The following is a 15,845-nucleotide window of genomic DNA, read 5'->3' on the forward strand; positions in this document are numbered from 1 at the left end:
AAGTTAAACTTAAGGTAAAATATTAAGAAAGCTGTGAAAATTGCAAAATTTGGTTGAATAGAAAGGGATTTTGAATAGGTGGTCTGACATCGATATATAACCAGAATTTCATTACAAGGGTTCTATTAATGGACTTCTGATATTACTGATAGTGAGCTTCCACCTAACACTACTGAACTCATAAAGCAATAAATATCAAAGACTACTTGTTAAAAGAAATAATAACAATTCTTTTTAGATTTTTTCAACATTTTTAAAGGCTTGAAAGCTTTCGGCAACTGCACTTCTAAATTGATTTCGCCACCTGTAAAGCAAGGCCAAACCATCTATCGCATTAAATGATGAATTGAGATTCAAAGCAAGCTTAAAAAGATATGGAAGCAGAAATGAAACACAACAACGATTTCTTGTATAAAAATGAGGATATGTGGTACGATTGGCAATGAGACAACTATCCACCAAAGTTCAAATGACGAAGATAAAGCAATATAGTTCAATATAGGTCACCGTACGGACTTCAACATGTTCAACAATGGGGAAACCCTATACCGTATAGTCTGCTTTAAATTTAAAGACCCCGACATTGAAAATGTGAAACAATACAAACAAGAAAACTAACGGCCTAATTTATACAATACAATTTACAAAAACAAATATGACATGAACCAACGACATCCACTCGACTACAGACTCCTTACTTGGGACATGTACATAAAGAATGGGGTTTAGCATGTTTGAAGGCGATAAACCCTCCCCTTAAAATGTGACAGTGGTGTTACAGCACAACATACGATCAAACTGTAAAAATCGGTTTTCAAATGGCTAAACACAATAAACTGGTAAGAAGCACAAATAAACCAACTAGCATAAAGACAAAATGCATCGATATAAAGTTATTTCAATGCCAATTACAACTAATAAATTATGTTCCTTGACTAAAGTATCAAGTATTACAAGTACATTAGTGTGATGACGTCATAAATAGTCTGAGATACGCATGACCTATTACAATGCCAAACTATAAGTAAACAGTACCGACAGGACGTAGGACCATAGTTGTTCGTATATAGCAATATATATTTAGTTGTGTTTTAATTTATCAAAAACAAAATAAATGTTAGTAACGATAAAACAATATTCAAAGATCTCACTACAGTGTTAAATTGATAACCTTTAAAAGAAACACATAGATCGTATCTAATTTTACAATAATCCAGGATCTGCCTAACCTTCCGGAGCACATAAGATCACCCAAGTTTTTGGTGGGTTCGTGTTGATCAGTCTTTAGTTTTCTATGTTGTGTTTTGTGTACTATAGTTTTTCTGTTGGTCTTTTTCTTTTTTAGCCATGGCGTTGTCAGTATATTTTCGACTTACGCGTTTGAATGTCTCTTTGGTATCGTTCGCCTCTATCCTATAAAAGGCCCCGAAATGACAACTGTAAAACAATTCAAACGAGAGAAACTAACTGCCAAATTTATGTACAATATAACGAAAAACAAGTATGTTACACAGCAACAAACGACAACCACTGAACTACAGGCTCCTGACTTGGGAAAGGCGCATACAGAATGTGGCGGGGTTAAACTAGTTTGATGGAGCCAAACTCTCCACCTTACCTGGGACAGTGGTGTAACGACACAACAGAAGAACAAACTATGCAAAAACAAATATGAGAAACAGAAAAAAATGACCACTCAATAACAGGCTCTTGACTTGGGACAGGCAAACCCTCCCCCTAACCTGGGACAGTGCATGGTGTAACAGTAAAACATAAGAACAAACTATATAAAATCAGTTGAAAAAGGCTCAACTCATCAGATGGATACAAATAGAAATATATCTAACAAAAACACAGAATAGACGTGGATGGGTACTTAACATCAAAAATACACTAAGTACAGATATGAGAGTACTTGCAGTTACTGACAGCTAGTTCAAAGCCAATAACAACTTATAAAAAAGTCCTGCATCTAAGACTAAAAGTCTGACTCATATCTTGACTTTTAGCTATAAAAATTGACAATGAGGGGTTGAAAACAAAACGTCACGACAATAGTGAACTTTCTATTTCTATGTAGCAATATTTTAGCAGCGCCTGCATATGGAATATATATCTTCCAATTGATTCGACATTCCATAGCTTACGTTTCTTATCACGATTTACATGAAAGAGGGTTGTTGCTTCCATGGAAGATATCTTGGTAAAGCTGAAATCATTTCGAAAATGTTACGGACACTATCAATTGGTTCACCATGAAGGAGTATCTGTTTCGAAAATGACATGCAACGCAAATGTTCCAATTATCGTAACCACAATCCTGTCATATTTTCTCGATTGTGACACATCCCCGACATAGACTAACGCACGAAATTCAGTGTTATTTTCATTTATCACCGAATTTATACTTTTCGGGATCAACATGGCGGTGCACTGACGGCTTTTGATGGGGTTCATGTTGTTCAGTCTTCATTTTTTTATGTAGTGTTTTTCGTTGTTTGCTATGGCGTTGATAGTTTCACATCGACTTATACATGTTACATGAGTTTTGAATGTCTATTTGGTATCTTCCGTCTCTTCTTTAATCATTCATCACAAATTTCGTTTTATATCTGAATTGAGTAAAGTTAAGTCATTTTTACAAGTACTCGTACAACGGCAGAGCAGATCGTCATACAATTTTGTAACAAAAAAATATGCTAACTATATGTATATAATAAGGAATTTGGTGCTGCTCGCAGATCTTTTGATACTCAATATAAAATAAAGTAGAGAATGTATGATTGCCAATGAGGCAACTATCCACAAAAGTTCAAATGACATGGATGCAAGCAATTATAGGTCACCGTACGGTTTTCAACAATGAGAAAAACCCATATGTATAATCAGATATAAAAGGCCCCGAATTGAACAAAAAATGCGAAACAGTTCAAACGAGAAAACTAACGGCCTAATCTATAACAATAAAATTTATGAAAAAAAAAACCAAATATGACAGACACGGACCAACGACAACCACTGCGTTACAGGCTCGATTCTGACTTTGGACATGCACATAAAGAATGTGGCTGGGTAAAACGTGTTCGTGAGCGCTCATGCACCCCCCTCACGGTAATATTCAGGGGTGTTTCTAGGATATTTGAAAGAGGGGGCGTAGAATCAAATCTTTTTTTAACCTTTTTTTTTGCTAAAAAATAAAAAATATGATAAATTGCCATAATCAATACAATATTAGCAGATTACGATAGTTTTGTGTTTTTTTTAAAGGGGGAGCGTACGCCCATTACGCCCTCACCTAGACCCGCCCCTGCCTGCTCCACATGTGGCACCCGTCGTGTTGCTTATGTTAGTACAAACCCGGTAATAAGTCTAATTCGGTAGGTCACATTCGGGAAAAGGGGACGTGATTGTAGTTACGACATTAGGAACATATCCGCTATCATCTATGAAACGGATATTCCGTAACGGTTAACCAGCTCGTGATGGCGGCCGTAAAATTTACGAAGGGATGAATTCAACTTCACCACTTGGAACTCTGGTTTAATAGCTTCCTTGTGAGCAGCAACCCTCTATCAATGAAATCATAACAGAAAATACAAGCCCTGGAGTATCGTATCAACTGGGAGATAAATACTCCGTATGTAGGCGCTACTAGAATGTTGCTACATAAAAATGGAAAGTTCACAATTGGGAAGCTGAAATCATCTCTTTTGTCATAAAGTTTTGTTATCAACCGACTCTCATTGTCAATTTCTAGATGTAAGTCAAGATATGAGGCAGACTTAACTGTATCTGTTGTATCCTTTATCTCAAGTTCTATGGGATAGGTGCGTTCAACATAGTCACCGAATTTTGAATTATTTAGTGAGAGAACATCATCTATGTAGCGGAAAGTAAAGTTAAAGGATACTGCTAACTTCTTTTCTTTCTTTCTAAGAAGTTTCTGTATAAAGTCATCCTCATATGAATTAAGGAACAAGTCGATAAGAAGAGGGGCACAGTTGGTTCCCATGGGAATGCCGATTGTTTGTTGAAAAACACATCCTCCAAACGTAACAAATATGTTGTCAATCAAGAAATCAAACATCTTGATCATGTCAGTTTCAGTTTCAATTTTTTGTTAGAATCAGAGTGATTTTTTACAAAGTAGGATTTATTCCTGCCTAAGACAAGATACTTGTATTTACGTTTGCCATTCTTTTTTATGAAACAAAGCAGGACCAACTTTTTCAATTTGTCTTTTAGTTTGGAATGGGGAATACTTGAGTAAAGTGTAGAAAAGTCAAATGTTTTAATACTATGTTTTTTTAAGAGCTGACTATACGGTATGGGCTTTGCTCATTGTTGAAGGCCGTATGGTGACCTATAGCTGTTAATATCTGTGTCATTTTGTCTCTTGTGGAGAGTTGTCTCATTGGCAATCATACCACATCCTCTTTTTATAATAACTGTATCCATGGTCACTTTCATTTCAAGTCAGGTTAAATGGCGTAGACGCGTTCAATACTGTCCCCAAACTTGAGTGTTATTCGGTTAGAAAAAAAATCATCTTTATCATGTTTATAGCGGAACTAAAAGTCAGAGGCTAATGCTAGCTCCTGTATGTAGAGTTAACATATGAATACAGGAACAAGTCGGTAAAAAAGAGGGGCACAAGTTGGTTATCATAGAAATGCCGATTGTTTGTTGAAAATCCGTCCTGAAAAAGCTAACAAATATTTTGTCAATAAAAATAGGCAACATCAGCTCAGTAAGTCAGTACTTCGGTACTGGCATGATTTAAGATAACATTTCGTAAATTGTCAGTTTAGTGATTAGTCTATTGTAGACGAAACGGGCGTCTGACGTACAATTTTTGATCCTGGTATCTATGATGAGTTTATTGATAAATTTATAAATTATAAAGTTACTCCGGACGGAACACATTTATAAAGTGTTATTTTCATTTGTCTACCACTGGGTCGATACCGCTGCTGGTGGACTGTTAGTACTGATGTAGCAATATACAACTCGGAAAAAAATGAAAAAAGACAACTCATAATTTTAACCACCTCTTTCCCTTGCTAATGAGGTTTACTGTTTGTGTCCTGTAACTATGAGTATATGCATGGAAAATTTTCATAGATTTGATTTCCAATAGTTAAAATGGTGAAATATAATCCTTGTATGATGAAACCATGGCAACAATCTGCATCCATTTAGTACAAAATATTGCAAAATATTGAGTGATACCTTTTCTGCATGAAACCATTGTCATTTATCTATCAAGAATTAAGTCAAATAACAATCGTATGCATTTCACCTCATTTTTCCAAAAAAAAAAAGTTGAAAAGTTCGAGCGGAAAATATTTGTTGGAAAACACTACAATAATTTCTGAACCTATGGGTATATATGATATAATAAGATAAGAAAATACGGACTGTAAAACAGAAAAGGACCTATAAAACATGCAAAAACAATTTTGGTATTAATATAAACCCACTTTGCACAATTTTATTGCACAATAACTTTCATGCATACTTGAAAAATTCACCGGGGCAAAAACTCGAAACCAAACTACCAACTGTGTAGTGATACCTGTAGGTAACATTAGCTCAGTACTCGCTTCTTATGTACTGACATGAATTATAGCATTGGCTTTAGTTGTTTGGGTATGAACATTCCTGATGAAGGTTAATAAAAAAAAGCGCCCCAGATCGATACCGCTGCTTGTGGATGTTGGTACTGATGTAGCGGGCGCATTGCATTTGCGCCAATTTTTACAAAATCCAATCTTTCATTTGCGCCACAGGGTTATATTTCATTTGCGCCACAGGGTTATATTTCATTTGCGCCAAAAATTAAAAACTACATTTGTTCCATTTTACATGTAAAATAACGGAAAAGTTTAAATATTCATTGCTAAAACGTGAATACAATTTGTTTTTATACTATTCTCCCTGGGTAATCAGTTGAGTTTATACTCATTTCTTATACAACACTGAGAGTCACTTTGGTTTAAAACAATATAGTGTTCACATGTTTGATGTGTCAAGATGGACATTGTCAATTCGGGACAAACAGAGAAAATTAGTCTGTAATTATGATGACCACATATATAGGTTATCTAATGTTCTGAAAAATAGACTGTGTGACAAGTCGTCTAGGGGAACCAAAACAAATTGCAAAGCCAGAATAACAACAGATATGGACAACAACAAAAATATAAAAACTTTGAACGAACATAACCATGGTAGAATTTTCGAAGGGATGACTTCAACTTCACAACTTGGAACTCATGGTTTAATGGTTTTTTTGTTTGGTTTTTTTTTTTGTATTTAGTAACCCTATATCAAGGAAATCATCATGCAATCTCTGGAATATCGTATATACTATATAGGGGTCGCCCCGCTATTCCGACACCCCATTGGTGCGACACCGCATTAGTCCGACACCCCATTGGTCCGACACCCCTATAGTCCGACACCCCATTGGTCCGACACCCTAATAGTTCGACACAAGCTGTAATTGAAAATCTACTTCATTCAAACAAACGGAAAAGACAGCACTTCCCAACTGGTACATGTATGTAAGAAATACCATTATCCTAATTATAAGGCAATCGACAACCTTGCAATATTTTGCTTTACAAATACAAAGTGTTACCTAGCTACGCTAAAAAAGGAATTTGATTGATTGATTGCTGTTTTCTTTACGTCCAGTTTCAAATAATTCATGCATGTTAAAGACGAAAACTAATTAATACAAAAGGTATGTACTGTAATAAGGAATCGATCGGGATTGAGGGCGGACAATTTGGACTGCCACGGGAAAATCAGGGTATATTGGATAGGCATATACATTTGGCCTGACAATAGGCTGTCATGGAATAGACGATCTTTATTATATATGTTCTAAATATGGAATATTATTTTCACTGGAAAAAATATTACGTTACTTGTTCCTGGCAAAAAGAAGAGATATTATAGGATTGCTTATAACAAAGTTTCCAGGGGAACTTCTATTAGGAGGAACAAATATAGGTAAACAAGTCTGGGTACCACCTACGGACCTACCATATTGTTGCAAGGTTTCTTAAAGTGAAGAGAGCATGTCACTTTCTTAACACGAGGCATCGGTTTTAATGTCCTTTTTCAGACCGAACGTGGCAGCATATTGATACATCCAGCATAACCAAAGGACGCCCCACTTTGCAAGGGGTTTACTTTATCGAAAAAAAAACCAAAAATTGACATGTTTTATACCCCAGTCATCCTTGGGGTGAGGAGAATTTTGAATTTGAAGAACAGTCTCTCGTCGTAAAGAAAATGTCTAGTCTGCGATATACTCTCCGAAACTTCAAACTAAAAAGATTTCATTATCAAACAAACAAAAACTGATTTTATCCAAGCATGTTGGTTTCCATCTCCACCGAACTTGAATTTATTAAAAATCGAAACTTTATAACAAAAAAAAAAAAAAAAAAGTCAAAATATCCATAGTAAAATTGAACAATCGATAATATTTGGTTCTTTATTGAATACTTTATTACGGTTGTTGAACTTAATTAAAACGGATGGCATTTGCCGTCCGAATGGACTTGCGGTGAATATTACTGCTTCATATTACCGCTTTTCATTCTGGAGGACTCCTATTACTGGATTTATTGTTAATTAGTTTTTATCCTGAACATGCGTGAAATATTTGCCACTGGATGTAATGACAGATGTATCTCCCATTGCGTCTATATTGTTGAAAAACGACATGTTTGCCAGTTACGTTGCTTTCGCCGGGAAATTTGAAATTTTTGACCTGATTGAAACAATAGCGGAGTAAGGTAGTCGTTGATCGGGAAAACAATATACATGCTTCTGATCGAAGAATCATTTAGGAAGTAAATGAATGCCTTTATAAAGTGTTCAGTGGTTACCGTTTGTTGATGTGGTTCATCGGTGTTTCTCGTTTCTCGTTTTTATATAAATTAGACAGTTGGTTTTCCTGTTTGAATTGTTTTACACTAGTCATTTTGAGACCCTTTATAGCTTGCTGTTCGGTGTGAGCCAAGGCTCCGTGTTGAAGGCCGTACTTTTACCTATAATTGTTAACTTTTTATACATTGTGACTTGGATGGAGAGTTGTCTCATTGGCACTCATACCACATCTTCTTATTTATACATAGACATATTTTTAATGAAGGGTAGGCTATTCGAAATGGCGACTTAGATCCCTTTAGGGCTTTTCAGTATATTGATGTGGATAGTAAACTACACATTGCTAGAAAACAACGAAATATTGATGCCTGATTAAAATAAATGGAGGATGTGTCCATGGGACACATATGTTGATCTATGGTGCCCCCGCTTGCATATAACGTTATAAAGGGATATAACTAGAGAACTGTAAAAGTGACACCACCCCCATTCGAACTTGATCTGGGTTTTATGGTAATATGCATTGGGTATTAGTTTCATAACATTTGGTTAAGGCAAACTAAAGTTAGAGAACGGAAACCAATTTTGGGACGAACGTACGTACGGACGGATGTACGGATGCTTAATGCCCCCTTGTCTTATATAACCAGGGGCGGATCCAGGATTTTAGGTTAGGGGGCGCAAATTTAAATGTTTAAATTTTTGAGGTAAAATTATCGAAATATTCTTTATAAAGCTGAGGACAACCCATGCTTTGCAAATTTTAGAGGGGCGCAAGCCCGCCACGCCCCCGCCTGAATCCGCCCCTGATAACGGAGGGGGCAAACAAATGTTGATCTGCATACCGAGATCCTGTGCGGCGAACGCGTCACCCTTACCGAAAAATAAGCTTTGTGGCAAACATTTGTTGCAAACTAGCTGCAAACATTGCCGCAATTTTGCAGCAAATGTTTAATTGCTGCAATCTTGCCGCAACCATTTTACCATGCAAATGAAGCTTGCGGCAAACATAATTATGCAGATTAGATTTGCTGCAAACTTGCCGCAAACTTTTTAATATACTAGTTATTTTTTTCTGCTGCGTGTTTGCAGCAAACTTGCAGGAACTGCACATATATACCAATGGTATGTGCCTACACACATTCAATTTATCTCTTTCAAATGACACATCAAAATCCTCAAAAAAGAACTTCCTGCACATATACAGCTATTGACAGAATACTTAATTGCAAACGTATCTATGATTTAGTGAATATATTTAAAGAAATACATACATCTATTTCATTTTTGAATGGGGTTCATGCTCAAATGTAAATATATATATAAAGAAATAAAAACAGACAAATCTCAAATGTGTATTAAGCATTTAGCTAGGTAATAATTTCATTACATAATTGAAATGAAATATATATTAAATATTATATATATTAAATCAGCAACTGTTACAAAATCCAAACTTATAATAGCTAGAGTATTTCAAACATAGTTAACTTAATTATGTATGATGGTGACATTAATTATTTTATTAAATCTACAGTTCTATGAATAATTTGTACTTACAAAATTACATATTGAATATCCAATATCAATGAACCAAAATGCCTCAACACAATCAACCTGACCTAGCCCAAAATTTCAAATTGTTAGCTTCCAGGAAGTGACAACTAGGAATGCCCAGTCAATATTGTGTAATTCTTGCAATGTTCTTGCAAACATATAGAATGGTCAAAGATTTCTGCAATCTTGCGGCAAACATTATTTATCATCTTAACTCTCTTGCAAACATTGGTGTTTCTGCAAACTTGTCGCAAGCTTGCAGCAAAAAACTGCAATGTTTGCTGGAAGTTTGCAGCTAGCGGCAAACATCTGCAAACACTATTTTCTGTTTTCCTACAAACTTGCAGCAGGTCTACCGCAAGTTTGCGGCAAATAATTCAGTTCTATATAAGGGCAATAACTGAAGCGTATTATTTGGAAGAAATGTAATCACTGAACCAGCTTATCCACTATTTGAAAAACAGAGTGTTCTGTCCTAATATCACTCTTTCTTAAATATTGGTGCCATATATGCAAACTAAACTGGTGTTCTTCTTCAGCTAATGGCATTATACTGTTACATTGTAGCTCCCCTTTTAAAAAAAAATATTAAATTAGAAGTTTTAGTTGAGTTACAGCACCGTTATTACTTTTTGTCGTAAGAGTTATACCAGAAAAACGTAACAGTCTTATTCAATCAAGCCATATTCACATATATAATCGTGTACGCATCAAAGCTTCATTGGTTCCTTTGTTTTCTTACTGCGTCATTTTTAACCTGTATCTAGAGGTATTTGCTAAGCAATTCGTCAAGACTTAACTAAATATGTTGTGCTTTTAGTTAGTGGTGATGAAATTCTGCTACTTTAGTACTAATACTTTAACCTAGCTTGCATCACCTGTTCCAACGAAGGACACTGCCCTCTTCTTAATATTGAACGAACCTCTTATTTGGCTTTCTAATGTAAAAAAATTTTCTTTTGAACATTTCGATGTCAAACTAATGGAATGTCGAACCATTGGGTATCGAACCAATAGGGTGTCAGAATATCGGGACTGTATATGCAGGCACTGCTGGAATGTTGCTACATAGAAACGGAAAGTTAACAATTGGGAAGCTGAAATCATCTCGTTTGTCATAAAGTTTTGTTTTTAATTGACCCTCATTATCAATTTCTAGATGTAAGTCAACTAGGTGAATTTTCTACCGAACAGTTATGTGCAATGTACTATATTTTGTAACTACATTTGAAAGAAATTCGATCCTGTCATTCAAAACACTGTCAAACTGAAGTTCACTTTCAATCCTTTTTTAATGGAGTCATATTGGTTGATTGGCAAGAACAAAAAATGGCTCTAAAGAGCCTTTGTCGCTCACCTAGGTCTATGTGCATCTTCGACAATGGATACCTCCATCTTTGTGGACTAGAATAGAATTCATTAAAAAAATCTCTTCTTTATTGATCTAGTCTTGCTGATAATTTTTGCTTATCTAAATTTCTATCTATCTAGTATAGTTTTTTAGATAGTAGGCATACAACGCAAAAAATAAATGATAAAAAACGTTATTAAAGAGAACAACTCCAATAAGGGGGTCATCAGACGATTTTAACCATGTTTGACTTATTTGTAGATCTTGTTTTGCTGATCATTTTTACTTATTTAAGTTTCTAATATAAGGTAAAAATGCAAAAAAATGGTCAGAACCATCATTAATGGGCAATAACTCCAATGTGGGGTCGTCAGACGATTTCAACTATTCAAATTATTTGTAGATCTTGTCTTGCTGATCATTTCTGCCTATTTAGTTTCTATCTATCTATTATATTTCAGATCTAAGTCAAAAACGCAAAAAAAATAGTAAAAATGCGCTCCGCCTGTAGCAGCTGGATACGAACGCAGAGGTCAAACTCTGAACAGTTGGGGCAAGTATGGACACAATATTCAAGCTTGATACAGCTCTGAATTTGGATAGTGATTAAGTATTTGACAAATTATAGATTTCTGACACAGAATAAATGTGGTCAGATATATAACTTAAAAATTTGAATTGGGACATTTATTCTACTTAATGGTCCAATATCCAAAATCTAATTCCATGTTTAGATTCAGCATATAAAAAAAAAACATGAATTCAAACAAATAAAATTGAGAATGGAAATGGGGAATGTGTCAAAGAGACAACAACCCGACCACAGAACAGACAACAGCAGAAGGCCACCAACAGGTCTTCAATGCAGCGAGAAATTCCCGCACCCGGAGGCGTCCTTCAGCTGGCCCCTAAACAAATATATATACTAGTTCAGTGATAATGAACGCCATACTAAACTCCAAATTGTACACAAGAAACTAAAATTAAAAATAATACAAGACTAACAAAGGCTAGAGGCTCCTGACTTGGGACAGGCGCAAAAATGCGGCGGGGTTAAACATGTTTATGAGATCTCAACCCTCCCCCTATACCTCTAGCCAATGTAGAAAAGTAAACGCATAACAATACGCACATTAAAATTCAGTTCAAGAGAAGTCCGAGTCTGATGTCAGAAGATGTAACCAAAGAAAATAAACAAAATGACAATAATACATAAATAATAACAGACTACTAGCAGTTAACTGACATGCCAGCTCCAGACTTCAATTAAACTGAATGAAAGATTATGTCTTCATCATATGAATATCAGGCACAATCCTCCCGTTAGGGGTTTAGTATCATACCATCATAACATATATATAACTAGACAGTTCGGTACCCAGACAAATCGGCATCCGGACAAATCGGTACCCGAGAAAGACACTTCGGCACCCAGACAAATCGGCACCTAGACAAATCGGCATCTAACATAGACAAATCGGCACCTTATAAAGATAAAATCAATTATTTTATCCTTGATCAAAATATGGTGAACCAAAAATTAAAATTACCTGGGACTGATATATGTATAGGTATGAACTCAATTTACAAGTTTAGTGTTAATATAGCGATTATGTAGGACTGTTTTTACAAATTACCAATTTAATTCCTGCACTATTTATGACATTATTGTCAATATTGTATATGGTATCTTCAAAGAAGTATCTTATGAAGTGGTTTATTCTTTTTGTTGTTTATTTGTGAAGACTGTATTGCAGCTTAGTCATTTGGATAGCTGTCTTATTTGTGTGTATTCTTTTTTCTGATACATGAACATTTATTTTATAGATTTCACCATTCATGTACTAGTTTTAATGTAATGCATAGTTCTATTTCGATATTATTCTAAATCAATAAAATACATGTAGCATATTAATAATATTTATTTATTATATTTATTATAAATATTTTCAACAGTTTATAGATAATAATTATAATAAATAATAATAAATAAGCTTTATTAAGAGTCGGCAAAGTATACAAACAAGGACAACATAAGCTCTAATGAGCTTTTAACCGACATACAAGACATTTATAACAATACAACACATAATTTAATTGCATTTATAAGGGGATTTCTAATACTACTGTTAATTTGGCAATGATGAAAAATTTCCTTATACTCCCTTATGTACAAATGCTACTAGCTCTATCGGAATTGGCTCCTGTATGGAAATGAAAAGTATGAAAGGAGAATTGGGGCTAACTATTTTATAACAATTTATATAATAATTAAAAATTTCTAAAAGCCACCTACCAGTGTTGCATGTTCTATGTTGCCACTTTTGACAGCCACCACATTGTAAAGCTTCCTGTCTAGGGCGGACAACATTGTGGCACTGTATACAACTGTCGTCTGACATTGTGTAAGAAAAGGATATTCAAAAGTTTTGACCCTTATATATGTTTCTGGGTTTTTACTCATTATGGCTTGCACGCGCTTTTATGTTTATGGCTTTTTATATGAAAACAATAAAATATAGTTTTCAGGTATTGTGTTGTCTTTACAGATGTAAGGATCAAACAAGAACACAAGCTGAAACACAAGCTATACACTTTTGATCTCTCATTTGTCTCTATTGAGAAATTTTCAGATTTATACATAAAATACTGATTAATACATAACTACAATTAATTATGATTTAATTAAATGATGTTTATTCAAACACCGTCATATCTTACAATCAATTATGATTTAATTAAATGATGTTTTACTATTACACAATCATTTAGGATTTAATTCAATGATGATTTCAAATTTTGTATTGCATATTTTATCTACGGATTATAATATTACTGTAACAATTCTTTTATTTTTCCTAATATATATATTTAAAAAAATGAGGTGCCGAATTGTCTTGGTCCCGAAATGTCCGGATCCCGAAATGTCCAAAATGGATGCCGAAATGTCTTTGGACTTGGGTGCCGATTTGTCTGGGTGCCGAAATGTCTTGTTACCGAGAAGAACATAACCCGTGTCATGCCAACAACTGGTTTTTAAATAAATGTGTTCTATAAGTGAATCAATATTAACGCCAAAATATGCAATCTTTAATGACCTGACAACAGTATCGTAACTATATCCCTTCTTAATAAGTCTATTTAAAGGTTTTGTTAGTTTCAGAGGTGAATACTGACATTTTTGTGCTTTATAAAGAATATTTTCATAAAAAATTGGATGTGAAATACCTGAACGTATAAGAAGTCTGCATGTTGAGCTATATTTACGAATGATGTCCTTATACCGATGATAAAATTTAGTAAATGTTTTGACTAGTTTGTGATATCGAAAACCCTGGTGTAATAATTTTTCAGTAATACATAAATTTCTCTCGTTAAAATCTAAAACATTATTACATACACGAGCGAATCGTACAAGTTGAGATATATAAACACCGTAAGATGGTGACAAGGGAACGTCACCATCTAAAAATGGATAATTAACGATAGGAAATGAAAAATCATCTCTTTTATCATATATTTTAGTATTAAGCTTTCCGTTAATGATATAGATATCAAGATCGAGGAAAGGGCAGTGGTCATTGTTAGTATTAGCTTTATTTAAAGTAAGTTCAACAGGATAAATTTCTTTAGTATACATACTGAAGTCGTCATTATTGAGAGCCAAAATATCATCCAAATATCTAAAAGTATTATTAAATTTGTGTATCAGATGTTGTTTCGATGGGTCTTTACTGATTTTTGTCATAAATTGTAACTCATAGCAATACAAAAAAAGGTCCGCAATAAGTGGTGCACAGTTAGTCCCCATTGGAATTCCGATAACCTGACGATATACGGAATCTCCAAAGCGAACAAAAATGTTATCTAGTAAAAATTCAAAAGTTTAATTGTGGATCCTTTGGACCTTAATATGGACTAATTTGAAAACAGGGCCCAAAATTAAAATCTGAATGCACAGTTAGATTCAGCATATAGAACCACAAGAATTCAGTTTTTGATGAAATCAAACAAAGCCTTATTTTGGACCCTTTGGACCTCAATGTAGACCTATTCAAAAATGTCCAAATATCCAATATAGTAATACATGGTGAAAACCTCAAACAATTCAAGACTTTCAATTAATCCTCATTGAAATTAGTTAAAAGATTTGTATTTATTTTCAATTGAAGATTTCTTGCTGTTGTGCAATACTTTGCTGTTGCGCAATACTTAGTAAATCTGTTTACAAACTAAGTATAATAATTTACACCCCGTTTGATGTGTATCTCCTGTCATATCAGTATTTGATGTTTCTTTATATAGATCAGAAATAACTTATGTTAGAACCAGCTTAGCCAGTATTAGAAAAGTCTTGTTTTTGGCCCCTATTTGGCCTCTAGTTTCTTAACGATTAAAGCCACAACAAAAAATAGACATCCCACAACATAGTCTACAGCAACCAGGTAATGGGCAATGTCAGCTTAAAAATTAACAAATGTATGGTGACAACAGACACCAAGTTACGACAGAGTGGCAAGCATGTTTGACAAAATTAGTCATTTTATAGTAATTCAGTGTTTGTCGTGGGTGGCTGGATTCCATATTATTTTTCGTTTGTTTGTTTTTTGGCATAAATCAGGTTGTTGGTGTGCTCTTTTGATTTGTTTTTCATTTTTTCATGCCAGAATCTTTTATAGCTTTCTATATGGTATGAGTTTTGCTCATTGTTGAAGGCCTTACACTAGCTACCCTATAGTTGTTTACATCATCATCCTTTGGTCTGTGACTCTGTGGTGGATAGCTCCTCTTTATTGTATTGTTAGATATATTCAATCATAGAAGAAGGATTTGCTCACTCTTAATAACTATTTAATGGAGATCTGTATATATGTTTTTAATTTTTCCTGTGCTACTTTCCCGATTATAAATGTATAGCTATGTCTTTATCATGATATAACATTAACTGTACTTTTATTTTATAGTGTGTCTTTCTATGTTGTGATGTTACACTATTGTTTCAGAAAAAGGGTGAAGGTTTGGTACC

This window comes from Mytilus californianus, unplaced genomic scaffold (genome assembly GCF_021869535.1).
Source record: "Mytilus californianus isolate M0D057914Y unplaced genomic scaffold, xbMytCali1.0.p SCAF_12, whole genome shotgun sequence".
NCBI lineage: Eukaryota > Metazoa > Mollusca > Bivalvia > Mytilida > Mytilidae > Mytilus > Mytilus californianus.